The 15442-nt window shown below is 31.8% G+C and overlaps 1 long non-coding RNA gene across 7 annotated transcripts; it reads right to left on the minus strand.

Annotated features, from left to right (window-relative positions):
• LOC107630451 lies at nucleotides 4387-8153 on the minus strand. Of its 7 annotated transcripts, XR_001618287.2 has the most exons (8): nucleotides 7695-8153; nucleotides 7071-7189; nucleotides 6866-6975; nucleotides 6506-6686; nucleotides 6118-6219; nucleotides 5655-5850; nucleotides 5243-5573; nucleotides 4387-4707 (listed from the first exon to the last, which is right to left on the minus strand). It is a non-coding gene; the product is annotated as an uncharacterized LOC107630451 (long non-coding RNA). The 7 variants fall into 7 exon arrangements; XR_002359363.1 differs by lacking the exon at nucleotides 6506-6686; XR_002359360.1 differs by having other exon boundaries at nucleotides 5655-6219.

Genomic DNA, 15442 nt, shown 5'->3' on the forward strand with positions numbered 1-15442 from the left:
TGTATAGATTCTTCCTATGTATATATGTTTTGCTTTTGAACCTCATAGAGGTTTATGGAGAACTAGGGTTGCTTTTATGTATCTTGGGTTATGGATCATATATATATGTATGTAACTATTCTCTGACCAGCCTTAGCTTCACAATCTGAGTTCAGAGCTTGATATTTTGTATTCTTGACCCTCTACTCTTGATTTTATATATATATATATGTTTATGAACCATTAGTTTTCTTCGTACACAAGTAATCTCTTTCATGAGCGTTGCGCTTTTAATTTTGTGATTTTGTTTTACCTATTCATCAAAAGGCTCCTAGTATACTACATTCTTTCTACTATTATACGTATTTATATTTTATTTTAGAGATCGTAGCGCCTCGCCACCTTTGTTTTACATCCTAGGTGTAAATCTCTGTGTGGTAGCATGTTACATGATGCATGCCTGCCCTATGGCTAATAAGTCTCATCTATCAGTTATAAAGCCAGAGCCGACATGTTCGGTAGCTAACCCTGGACAGAACACCAAACACAAAGCAAGTGGGACAATGCCATAACCCCTTGCATCTTACCCACGTACCTAGAGGAAGGGGACAACCTCACCCTTGCCTCTTACCCAGGCGGTGTTACAATTCTCAACTCGGAGCAAGCGGCGATAGAACTCAACCCTTACATCTTATCTGGGGTCTTGAATTCTTATCCGGAGCAAGTGGACAATACCACTGCATCTTACCCAACTTCTCAACTCTTACTCAGAGCAAGTGGATAATACCACTACATCTTACCCGGAGTCTCAATTCATACCCGAAGCAAGTGGATAACACCACTGCATCTTATCCGGAGTCACATTCAGAAATACATTCTCATTATCATTATAATTCATTCTCATTCATTCATTCATTCTCAATTCATACCCAAAGCAAGTGGATAACACCACTGCGTCTTACTCAGTCACATATATCTCAAACATAATCATTCATCATAATCTCAATCAAACTCCTTCATCATCATCTCATAATATCACCACCATTCTCATTATATCTCATTCATCAACATCACATTGTTCTCATAATTGCTTCATTCATCACTCTCATTATCTCATCAAATCAAGTATCCCCTCTTTAAACTCCTCCGATACCAATTTTTATCTTCTCCCACTCATTAACCCTTGCTTCATAACCCAAAACCTAACTAATAAACCTTAAACAGAGTTTTCAGAAGTTTGAAAAATCAGAAGAATGGTCAATAGTTCAAAAGTAGTGAATTTTTATCAAAACAATAGTTTCAGAGGTTTACAAGCTTGCCGAAAAGGTCAAACAGTGAAAAATATAATTTTTGTGTAAAACAGGGTGGTGTACGTACACACGCAACAGCAAGCCTTCCCATGCTTATGTGAACGCACCAAAGTGTGCGTCTGCCCACTTGCAAAATCTCAGGGTGTGCGTGCGCACAACCCCTCGTGTGTTCGCAGGAGCCAAAATGCACTTTCTGTTCTGTGCATATGCACACTAGTGTGCGTACACACACACACACTAGAAATCCTGGTTTTCTGCAACTTAGGAAAAATTCAATTTTCGACACCCAAATTCCAACGTCCATAACTTCCTCTACAAAACTTTGTTTTCCACAAAATTTATACTGTTTTAAAGCTCTTGAAATTATCTTTAATTTGAAACAGATTTTATTCAAATCCAAAAGCCGAGGCTCAAGTTATGGACTGCCAAACTTTGTTAAAAATCTATTTTTACCAAAAGAGTTCAAAACCTCTATTTTCCAAATTCTCAATTCCAAAACCAAAGTTCACACATTAAAACAACTTCAAATACACTCAAACCAAATTCTCTAACTATTTCATTCCTTCTACAACATTCCAGTACTCACTTTTATCTATTTTTCACCCAACTACCAATAGCCATCAACAACACAAGTCATTAATAAATAATAGCATAAATCATAACCATTCATCAATTCTCATCATAGCACGACATCTCAACACTCATTGCTCAAACACATAATTCTCATTATTATACACATTTTGCATCACAACCTCACCAACCATCATCAAGACTCATATCACATCATTACCATCAACAAATTTCAATACAATTCATATATATATGTACACATTAACTCCATCATACATATCATACACCTGCTATATATATACATTTCACCTATGTTACTCATCACACACAAAGGTAAATATAATCCATTAAGTTCAACAATTTAACACATTCAAGCTTATCCTATGGTATCTAGCCTAAGTTTTCACGCAATATTATATATTATCTACGAGAAACCAAAACCATACCTTGACATATTTTTCCCTAATGATGAAGCACCTCAAATTCACTATTTCCTCAAGCTTTCACATCACGAAAATCACACCAAAACTGGTCCCCAACTTCCAAGGTTCCAAATACACAAGTTCAACCACCAATTGGACTCCAAATCAACATAATTCAATCTATTTTCACATTATATTACTATAATCAATATCAAGCTTACTAATTCAAGAATCCACAAAGGTTTTAAGGGTTCTTACCTTCCTCACATACTAATGGAATAAAATCCAATAGTTTTTTCAAGCTAATTCAAACCTAGAATATCAAAATCATATAATCCAATAGAGGTCGATGCGGTGGTCACGTGGCCGTAAACGGTACGACGATCGGAGCTCCGAATTGAAAATTATGGTGAAATAAAATTGAGGCTAGGATTTGTAGCTCTCCCCTCTCCTCCCTTGTGTTTCAACGTGTTTCCCTAACCATTTTGGGAAGATGAGCTGAGACTCATCATTTATGTGGTAAATGAGTTGGGCCTTGGGCCCAAAATCGGCCCGGTTCAATTGGTTTGACCCGTTTGGTCTATTTTTGGGCCAAAATCTTTAAAATTAATGTCAAAATTCGTATTTTAATATTTCTATCTCTCTGGATTAATAAAATTTAATTTCCTAATTTTTTATTAAAATATAATTTATCGACTAATTATGCGGGATTTACATTCCATGGGTAGGGATGACAATGGATCTTCATAGAGCGGGGATTCCTCCCCAACCCCCATCCCTGTTCAGTAAAATACATCCTATCTCTACCCTATTCCTGTCACGGATCTCCGTTTATTTCTCCTCGTGGGAGAGGCAGGCATCCATAGATATTATGAAGTTTTAATTTTTTTAAAAAAGAATTAACACAACCATAACAAAATTCTATACAATTCAACCAAATATATCTAATCAAACACAACTTTAACATAATAATATTCACATTAAACTTTGAAAATATAATTAAAATAAAATGAATTAGGGTTACTTACATAATTTATATATAAGAACATTTAAGTAAATTTTCTTTCGCAGAGATTTTGCGGTCCCCGTGGACGGGTACATCAATTCCTGCCCCCATTCCCATTTATTCGCACGACATGTCCCTGTTCTGTTGAGAATTTGCGGATCCCCGTTAGCCTCCTCGCTGTGGGTAATCCCTGTGAGGATCTGCGGGTGCGGATTTTTTTTGCCATCCCTACCCATGGGGCGGATACCTATGTTCTCGTTTCCATCCATTTCATTTGGACGGGTCTCCACCCGTGGAAATTTTTTGGGTCCCCATATTTAGTCCTAAATCGCGAGTAATTCCTACGAATATCCATTTTGGTTGGTTTTCTCATTATCCTAATTACTAGCATTCGTTGGTTCGTGATGTGGGGCCACTCCAGTCACTCAGTAAATTCTTAGATAACCAAAGTCCACACTATATCATTCTCATAAAGTCACATGTATTCTTGTTATAACAATATTAATCGAAGATAAATGGTAAAATACTATGTGCTTATTTGGGTAAAGAATACATCCATATATATATACACTACAAGAAAAATCACTTTTAGTGGCCATTTATTTTACTTTTAGTAGCAATAAAAATAGCCGCTAATACATTTACCGGCAATTAGACATTAGCCATCTTATGCGTTGTCGCTAAAAGGTTTTAGCGGCAATTATAACATTTACCGGTAAAGACCTTTTTAATGGCCGCAAAAAGTATATAACTATTAGCGGCCATTTTTTTGGCAATTTATATGGCCACCAAAAGTAATTCTAAAATTGCAATGTTATTCATTTTTAACTGCCATTACTATTGCCGCCAAAACCCATTTTACCGGCAATTCATATTTTACCGGCAATTCATATGGCCATTAAAAATAATTCTAAAATTTTAATGTTATTTACTTTTAATTGCCATTACCATTGCCGCTAAAATATTAAGACTTTTTTTAGTTATATTATACTCATTTTCTTAGAAGCACGAACTACCTTTTTTTTTTCAAAAACCTCAATTATTTATTCCAACAATTATTATTATTATTATGCATAATATAAATATATTAAAATTAATTACTACAAAATGAGATATTTCATTAAACTCAAAATATTGATACACAAATTTCTCTTAAAAAGTAATAAAACATGTTACAAATCTAAACAACAAAAAATGCTACAAACCTAAACCTATAACTATGTTACATGAAGTTAGGCTATAAACTAATCCCAGTGAGAGATCCTAAGAAGCATTGCCATGACATGAAGGGTTGTTACAAGCATTTCCAATAAGTAGTATCATTAATCACAGAAAATTAAGAATACATTATTTTAAATACAATTGTTGCACCCAACTTGCGGAACTCTGCCAACAACAGTACAAACACCTTTTGCATGACCTATAATATCAATGCAATAAAAAGACATAAGAATATAGAAAAAAGTAGCAAGAGATTTAAACTTAAATATTCAAGTCACAATGAAAGAACTGACAAAAAGCCAACAAGCATAAAACCAAAATAATGAAAAGCCTATATTATGATTTTAAAGGTGCGAATAAAATGTAGATAATAATTGTCCCCACTTGAATCCATGAATATGGTCTATGTACACCAAATTAGGGAGGGCTCCATCATATTCATCAACTTGAAATTCAAGTGGTCCTGCAATGCATCATAATATAGGCTATATATCTTAAGGACTAAATGAATGATTAAATTTTTATCTGTATTTTCTGGCATTGAGCCATGATGGTAAATTGCAACTATTACCCTATAGCATGAAAGGAAAATCCTTCACATCTTCTCAAATATATTTTATTCTCTATACTAAAGTTTAATTAATGCATGCAAAGTTTAAATATATGATTCAAATCTCAAAAATTAAAAAAACATTAGCCATGCACAAACATAGCACATCATAAGTGTAACTGACCCATCAGTTTCGAGCAAAGAAGGAAATGGTCCCTTGAACCCTGGCAAATGAAATAAGGATCGATCAGTTGAACAAGTTGACTTAAAATTTAAAACTTGCAGATGCTCCCCCGACAATATAGCAGATTTAACAAATTAAAATGAATACTATTGGTTATTATATCATAAATAGCAGTTACTTCATCCTCCTCCCACCTTCCCTCACTCCGCAAAAATTAAAAGAAAAAAATGTAGTAGTATAGTTAACATTCAAAGTCTCATTCTGGAATGAAAAATAGGTGCCTGAGGTACTTGGAAACAAGTTTCTTCTTGAATAGTAATCATAATGATCCCTGAAGAACACAAGGTTAAATCTCGGAAAAAGTAAAATATTGACATTGAAGCTTTAACAAGTTAAATATCTATGGACCTACCTCATCAAGAAAACATGTCTCTTCATCAAACAATACAATCAAGGATGAACCAGTAAGTCATGAAGTTTCAGTTTGCAGATAACATTCATATACATAAACTTAAAATCGGAACTTGTTCACTATCACACAAAGCTCTTAAGAAGAAGGTATCTACTGTAAATATAAGCCAGTCAAGTTCAAAATTTCTAAGTGGTACCTGCAAAAGAAATTCATGTGCATATAAAAACAAAATGCAATTGTGAAAGTTGCAAAACAGAACTTCTCAATAAATTATTTCCACTTGAAGAACAATTAACCAATCAATAGGTTAACGATGTGCATCAAGTTTTATTGAGTTTTTACTCGTGACTTAATTAACAAATTTAGATTGTCAAGTATTCCTAAACTGACAATGAGCAGTAAAAATGAATCATCTATTTCTTTTGTAGCTTTTCCAAATATGCCAAGGATTTATAGTGCTTACACGGGCATATCTTGAGAGAGTAATTCTCTCATTTAGCCATTGGCCTGATGCAGCACAACGTTGCATTCCAATTTTTCCAGCAACTTGTTGCCATCCAAGAATCTACAAAGAGCCAAAATTAATTAACATGCTGGAAACTAAATTAGAGGTAGCAAGATATTTTCTTATCTTGATTCTCCTAATAGAACTATATGCTCCATGGTACCCATTTTGAATGTGCTTTAGTGAGCATATCCATGACCAAGGAGAAAAGATAGAAATGATCGTTAGTGCAGTCCTAAGTACTCTAAAAACAGAAAGCAGAATAAAAGATTACAGGTATATTATATTTCAAGTACGGTTATAGTCATTTAAATAAATAACCACACAAATCATGAATAAAACATACTTTGTTTTAGAAGTAAAATTTTCTGGAAAAGACCCAGGAAGTGCACACCAGATACCATCAGTATCAAGTTCAAGTGGTTTCCCTATTTTTTCTACCAGCAAGCAGGCATGCATTCTGAATTATTTTTTCTCCTGTATATGTGACTACTCCAGCCATTTCCATGGAGTATCATCTAAAACCCCTATAAAATAAATATAGATACACAAGATGAAATTTAATGTGACAATATTAAATTTATGAACTTATATTAACAAATATGTTTTGCAGATTATACACCATAAGGGCATATTATCTTATCATCAACTAAATACTGCAAAGGTTAGCTTACTACTCAATCAATATACAATTATCTTAACTCACCTGCGAACAATGTCAACATAAAATGGATTTTCACGCATGCAGATTCCTGCTTCATGGAGTTCTGTAACTAGTTTGTTAAGAACACGCTTGTATGCCTGTGATAATAGTCACTGAAAGATTTCAAATAGATATTTCAGTCAATTATGCACAAATAAATCTGCAATATGCTGATGATAGCAAGCATTAACCAAAAAGAGAGGCACACCTTATCTTTGCCATGAATGTTTCTCCATGCCAAACCCACTCAAGTTTGCATAGACATGTCTTTCCAGGACGGTTGAAATCACATGCAGTGCAAACCTCATCTGAAACAATTGATGGTGGCTACAAATAGGAAAGAAACGTCACATAAGGCGCCAGCATGCATCATAACTTCAGATTTCAAAAAGATAAATGCCAGTAACACAGCATAAGGAGCACAAACATTCTTAAATTTTCTTCCAAATTTTTACTTGGAAGTTGTTAGAATCAAGAAGATATCATTTCTAACAGAAGTGATAATCCACATGAATCTGGCCAGAAAAAGCTAAGAAACTATTGTGACATTGTGGTGAGATGCATGGCTACTTTTGCAGGTTCCTCCTACAATTGAATTTTTTAAGAAATGCAGCCAAGTAAAATTAGAGAAAAGGTTGATATTCGAGAGTTACTTGAAACACTTAAACAAAAAATTAGGATCTGAAACACTTAAACACTTTGATTTCAACTTGATCTGCCAGATTCATTAGGATCAAGCAAGCAATCAGAGCAAAAGTAATAACACAGAGAGAGAATCACATGCTTCTGAACATTCAAACCAAAATCGAAAAAATAAACGAAGAAGACCTACCGACGGCGACGATCTTGTGTGTTTACGTGCAAGAATGATGGCGGTGCAAGCGGCGGAGGTGTGGTGTTGTGACAAGAGCAGCAACGGTGGCTGGAATACCCTGGCGACGTAGATCTGAGATGAACAAACGATGATAGAGATGCAGATCTGAGGCGGATCGGATGGAAACGAAGTCCAAGGAGTAGGATGATGGATGGCGGCTATCGTCAATGCTTACGGTGGTGGTGATGGTGATCAGCGATGGCCATGGTTACATGAGTTAACCCAGGCCAGTAGCGAAATCAATCTTTCATTGATGAAGAAAAAGAGAGAGCGAGAAAGTGAAGAGAAACAAGCGATGGAGAGGGTTTGGGGAAGCTCGCAGGTGAAGGAGGAAGGCGGCGCGTGGTGTGAGTGAAATTTTCTTTTCTCTCTCTTTTCCTATTTGCAATTTGATTTACTGATAAGATAAAAAAAAAGTGAAAATATATATGAGTTTAGTGGCAATAATGGCAATGGCCACTATAATAATTTTAAAAATTAAAATTAAAAGTAAAAAAGGATAATAATTTTCTGGCAATAGTAGTAATAGCCACTATAACATATAGTAATAATGGCAAATATATAATTGTCGCAAAAATATAACTTAAATTATAAAACTAGTGGCCATTATGTTATTACCACTAAAAGTTTGTCGGTAAAACATAATTTTTTTGTAGTGATATATAACAATGATTAATTAATATCACATATTATTATAACTTGTGAAACTATATAATAAAATATCAATAAGTTTGGACAAGTTTAGAAAAAAATAAAAAATATTAAAAAATTACACGTTCAATTATAAGATTTTGTTTTATAAATTTGTCCATACACTACAAAAAAAACACCAAGTAACATCGGATTTTTCATCGGAAAAACGAAAAAAAATTATCGTCAGATTTACCGTAAAAAGAAATCAGATGATATAAACCTCGCCGATAAATATTTACCATCAGATTTTTTTTGTCCAACAGTAATTACAGTTGGATTCTACGACGGATGACCTATTTGAAAAACCATTTGATTACCGGCAGATATTTTTTACAGTAATTTTGGCGCCAAAATATGTTGTTTTCCGCATTATTATCATCGGATCATTTCCTCGGTAAATCCGACGGTAATGTCAATTTTAATTTTTATTTAAATTTATTTTCACACAATTAATGGTCAATTCATAAATAATAAAAACCTATTATTTAAAATAAATAATAAAATATTCAAATAAATTATAAATCAAGTACATCAAATAAATAAAATGAAACACTAATAACTAAAAGCTGCGTAAGACCTCCTGCACCTACAGCCTCAAATCCCATATAAAGTGCAACTGCAGAAAGAAACTTTCAAATTAGTTAATCAAAATAGAAGGTAAAACTAACTAAAAAAGTTTGAAACAAAAAAGAATTAATTACCACCCATTTCTGAAACAATCGCTCTCTGGTCTCAATCGGATCTTTTTATAACTGAGCTAGGGATGGTCGTACATCAGCTTGATGACGTTGGTCATCTTCTGAGTACATGAGTTGTTGTTTGGCTCAAACCTATCTATAATCCACAAACAAAATAATATGGCAATTCCATAAACAAGAATCAATAACCAAACACTTTCAGCAATAACATAACCAAGGAATAGGAAACACTTTCAGGCCATCAAACCTAAATTCAATAAACGAGAATCAATAACCAAACACTTTCAGCAATTCCATAATCAGAAAACAGGAAACCCTTCAGGCAATCAAACCTAAATTCACTAAACAAGAATCTATAACCAAACACTTTCAGCAATTCCATAATCAGAAAACAGGAAACACTTTCATACATTCAAACCTAAATCCACTAAACAAGACTCAATAACCAAACACTTTCAGCAATGACAATAATCAGAAAACAGGAAACACTTTTAGGCAATCAAACCTAAATTCACTAAACAATAATCAATAACCAGATACTTTCAGAAATAATAATAATTAGGAAATATATAAGACTCAAAGTCATACTTATCCCGTGCCACCATCAGGCCAAATTGTTAACCATACGATGGGAGGTGGTGGAGGGGCATTAGCTGCCTTACACCTGTGAGAGGACTCTGGGGCTGTGGTTTCCGTTGCTGGAGGCGGCGGCATGCTGAGTAGTTGGAGGTGGCATCATCGCCGTAGACGGAGGGGCATAGTTGGGGTTAGGGAACATGATAAACGGTTGGTCTGTTAAACCCACAACCTGTGACATCACTGGGGTAGTCGGAGTAGAGGGAGATGATCTAAAATTTTTGGGGGTACCGGAAGAAACCCTCCCTCTACCACGACCACGAGCACGTCCACGACCAGTAGCCTGATATGCTAAATGCCCACCTATCGACACGAATGAAATAGCAAACCAATTAATAGAAATTTAGAACACAAAATTAACAATACATTATAATAATGCCAATGTAATTCCTATAACTAATACCGCAACATTAAGTTCAAAATTGGATAATCTAAACAACAAGTGTCTTGGATCACAATCAATTAACCATAATGTGAATTATTGGATCTAAATCAAATACTAAGTGTGGAAAATACTTCAGTTAAGCAAGGCAACAAACCAAAAAAGCAATGTTGTAAAGGTAGCATGCACTAAATTCAGGTTAGTTGTATAATGTTGTGTTGTGATTAAAGTTCTATTTTTTTTTCAAAGAAACTAACTTGGTATTTACACACAATATACATACTCAAAACTCAATTAGCAAATAATTTTCATCACATTACAATCTTTATCACAAAGAGATTTAATTAATTATGCCAAGCAACAATCAAACATCTTAAATCACATGGTAGCTATAACATGCAATTTAAAATGAACAATAGACATAGAGGTATATAAACAGACACTTGGCGTGCACATACGTCAAAGATGCAAAATCAACGCAACTTTGTAACAGTTGACAATTCAAATTGAAGTCAATGCTATTCAACCAAATTTCAGTAATTGTTCAATAAAACAAATAGTCTTTTAACATCAATTCATACAAATTCAGCATCTTTAACACAAAATCAGCAACATTATCCATCAATATAACCTATCTAACACTTTCAGTCAATTTCCATCACTTTCACCATATAATACAAACTAATAATTCTAAAAACTAACTTATCTTAACCACCTAATATCCACTAAAATCAGAAAATTAACTTTAACTAAATTAACTAACTAAAATTAGACTAACAAAACAACCTAACCAAAACAGAATTTGAAGAAGAAATAAAAATAGAGGTTAGAGAAACTTGGAATGTGGAACAAGGAGAGAACAGAGAAGAGGTGAAGATGCAGCGCTCTATGATATTGCCGGAACTAGAGGTGATGGAAGCGTGGTCGTCGTAGGCTAGAGAACTCGACGGAAGACTGAGACAAGGGCTTCCTTATTCTGCTGCGCTAAAGGTTGGACTTGCGGCGAAGCAAGGCAGCGGCGTTGCGATGAAGGTGGGGACGACGATGAGTTGACGGCAACAGAGATAGGGCTGTGATGGTGGTGGTATCGGTGGAGGTGAAGGAGAGAATGGAAAAAGTGAGAGAAAGGGTGAAATTCGAATGAGGGAAAAAAGGTTCACGCTTTTAATTTACGTCCCAGTTACCGTCAGATTTATCATCGAAAAATCTGACGGTAAACCATTGCGGGTCACCAAAACGCATTGTTTCACTAAATTGGCTTACCGTCATATTTTTTTACGGTAAATCCGACCTTAAAAGACGCACCAATATATTTTTGTTTCCCTTCAAATATTACCGGTGACGTTACTGTCGGAAACTTAAATCCGACGGTAATTATATAACCTTACGGATTCGACGCCGTTTTAGATGGTAAATCCGCCGCTAATCTATGCCACTAAATCCGACGTTACTCAGTGTTTTTCTTGTAGTGATAGTTTATGATTAATAACTTTGGAATTATATATATGTTATTTATCTTATATATATTTCATTTTATTTTATAGAAACTTATAGTTTTTTCGTATCGACGATGTTAGTGACTATTATACAAAGCCTACAAAATAAAAGTACTAAATATAATTTATATAATGAGTAAAAATTAAAATTAGTCTAAAACATTGAATGAAATACTTTAAATAACTTTATACAGATAGAATTTTTTATTTTATAGGACCTCGATCTTTTTTTTAGGAGTAAAATATCAAAAATTGATTAAAAAATAAGAAAATAAAATCATATAAAATCTTAAAGAATAATGTTAGAATAAAAAAATTATAAAATACAAAAAAATAACTAAATACATAAATAAAATACAAAATATTATTTGAATATTTAAAAGAATAAAAAAAATAAAAGAATAATCATCACGATTATCCTTGTGAGTGCGACACGATTTCTTGTTTACGCTTTTGTTTAGCTTATTCTTCATGACTCCTAGATATAAACTTTTTCAACTATATTTATGTACGTATTTTATTTCTAGAGGTCGTTACACCTCGCCACCTCTACTTTACGACTTAAGCGTAAAGTTTTGTGTGGTAGGGTGTTACAAAAGTCAACATATTTTATTGTCTTGTAACTTCAAAGAATTCACAAGACTGTCATAAAAATCTAACAATTATGAAAGAAAATTCATTACAATGGGCATATTTATTTTAATAAATATTCTTCTATCCAATACTATAAAAAAATATACTGGCCATCTTTAATTACTACAGGTTCAACTTTTATCGACAGTGGTAATATGCCTAAATTGAGATATTTTCGAGCTATAGTAATCATCAAGCAAACAATCAATGAAACATTCGTTCGTGCCTTCTCATTTTGAGTACATTTATACATAAAAGAATTTATACAAGAAAAAAAAAAGAAAAATTTGCAAGAGTAATAAAAATAATGATTTTTATAATTTTTTGTGGCCATCTATATATAGTAGACCAAAAGATTATGATTATTTAACAAAATTAATTTGTATTCATTGCATTCAATTTGAATAAGCAAAAAATCATCTTATTTTAGTTTAGTCCTTAATTCACATGATTTGAATTTGACTCGATATATATGATTTAATTATTAGTTGAAAATATCTCAATTGTCTATTTTATTCATAGATTTATTATTTTAATGACTAATAAATTAATCAAATTAATTAATTAATATACATAATAAATTTGGTTTATTAAATTAAAAGAAATAAATTAAAAATAAATTAAAAAATACTACCAAATCAAATTGATATAAATTATAATAAATTGTGTGATATTTAAATATCTAATTAAATTAATTAGTTGATATAATTAATTTACTATAATAGATTATATTTAATAAGTTAAAAGAAATAAATAAAAAAATATTCTCAGATATCATACAATAAATTCAGCGATAATAAAAACACATTATTTAGTTAGAAATGACACATAGTTTTTTGATAAATAACATAAGAAATCTTTAAAAAATTACAAATCTAAAACTTAAATTCACTAAACCAACAAAATATATTCAAACGTGTTTTGGAACAAAAAATTTTTAATTTGTTGCAATTTTTTGTACAAATGAATTTAATACTACTCAATTAATTTAATGATCATGATTTAGTTAAAAATGATAAGGTTAAAATTTTTTTATGTCCTTGTTAAAAAATTTGATATCGAAGTTAAGAAATTTTTTGTGTCACATTTAAAAAACTTCGATACTATTTTTCTAACAAATTCTGTACAATTCAAAACTTCTTTTTCTTGTTTCACATTCTTTGATATTTTCATAATTCTTGTTTTACCCTCTTAACAAGAATATGTGTCACGGTTAAGAAATTTTAGTGTCATAATGAAAAAACTTCTTATGTCATTATTAAAAAATTTTGGTGCTATTTTTCTGACAAATTTTGCATAATTCAAAACTCTACTTCTTCTTCTTCTGTTAAAATTTTTTTTGTCCTTGTTAAAAAATTTGATGTCAAAGTTAAGAAATTTTCTGTGTCACATTTAAAATGTTTCGATACTATTTTTCTAATAAATTCTGTACAATTTAAAATTTTTTATTTTTCTTGTTTCACATTCTTTGATAGATATTCTCATCATTCTTGTTTCACCTTCTTAACAAGAACATGTGGTAGGGTTAAGAAATTTTAGTGGCATAATAAAAAAACTTCTTCTGTCATGGTTAAAAAGTTTCGATGCTATTTTTCTGATAAGTTTTGCATAATGCAAAAATTCTTTTTATTTATGTTTCATCCTCTTAATAAGAATTAAAAAAAGAAAATAAATCAAATAAAGAAAAAAAATGTTATAATAACTACTTGAAGGAGGAGAAGGAGAATAAATAAAAAAATGCAACAATGGCAGTAGCAATAAAATAACGACGATAAGAAAGAAGATAAAAAAGAAATGTGCAAAGAAAAAGAAAGAACACGAAAAAAAGAAGTGCATAGTTCACAGGTACGTTGTGGGAGTGATTTTTATTAGATTTTCTTTTTCTTCTCATAATTCTTTATATTTCTTTCTCTCAAATAAGAATTAAAAAAAGAAAACAAATCAAATAAAGAAGAAAAAATATTGTAATAACTACCTGAAAGAGGAAGAGAAGAAAAAATAAAAAAATACAATAATAACAGTAACAATAAAAGAACGACGATAAAAAGAAAATGCGTAAAGAAAAAAAAAATAAATACAAGTGCGTGATTCAGCATATGTTGTGAAAGTAATTTTTGTTAGATTTAAGCCATAGTTGAATTTGGTCCACAAAAATGATTGGATATATGGTAAAATCGATGTATATAATATTGTATTTTCTTTCATCGTCATGCTCAATACGACGTGCCAAACACACCTAAAAGTAACATTTTTTCATTTTACTTTTTCTACTCAACAAAGTTTTGATGCTTCTTTGACTTGGGACCAATAATAATTGTTATGTTGATTAATTATTATAAGTACATTATATAATTAAGTGTACTTGAGTTGAAGTTGATACATCACTTTATACGAGAATCTTTGCTTTAAGTTGTTGACTAATCTATATCGCGTTGTTTTTCCTCACTGATGAAATGATATAATGATTTTGGAGAATAACTTGTATAAATATAGATGCACAACGTGCTAATATATATTTCAATTCAATGATTCTTCTTTGAGGTAGGTTTATTAGCTCTACCAATTTCAAAAGCTAGAACAACACTTTTTTTTTTTTTGAAAACCACTTTCTAATTAATATCTACTTTCTTAGCTTTGAATCATTGAAACCACTTCGGATTTCATTTTAATATGTCCTTTGAAAACTATGTGAAACCCCAATCTATATATGGTACGTGGAACAAACATTAACCCAAAAACCAGTTTAACACGCCTAAGCATACTATGAATTGTGGTAATTATGAGAAATATATGCTTCCAAATCACTACCATGCAATTTGGATTATTCTTGAAACATACAAAAACCCAAAATTTCCATCTCTTCCAACAAGCAACCTTATATTCAATGCCTCGTAAGATTCTTCCACCTTGCCAAACCCTACAAGATAATAGCATGCAATGCAAGTCAAGTCACACAAGGTAGAAAAAAACAAAAGAAAGAAAAGGAAAGAAAGAAAATCATATTTTTAAGCATTTAGTTGGTATTTATTTATGGCATAAAAGAGTCTTGTACTATTATCTAATCAAATATTTGTCGCATATATTGATATTAAAATATATTAATTGTACATAAAAAATTAACCACTGTATATTTATATATAAATTTATATATTATTTAATTTATTCTTA

The sequence above is a fragment of the Arachis ipaensis genome, chromosome B03, assembly GCF_000816755.2.
Source record: "Arachis ipaensis cultivar K30076 chromosome B03, Araip1.1, whole genome shotgun sequence".
Taxonomy (NCBI): domain Eukaryota; kingdom Viridiplantae; phylum Streptophyta; class Magnoliopsida; order Fabales; family Fabaceae; genus Arachis; species Arachis ipaensis.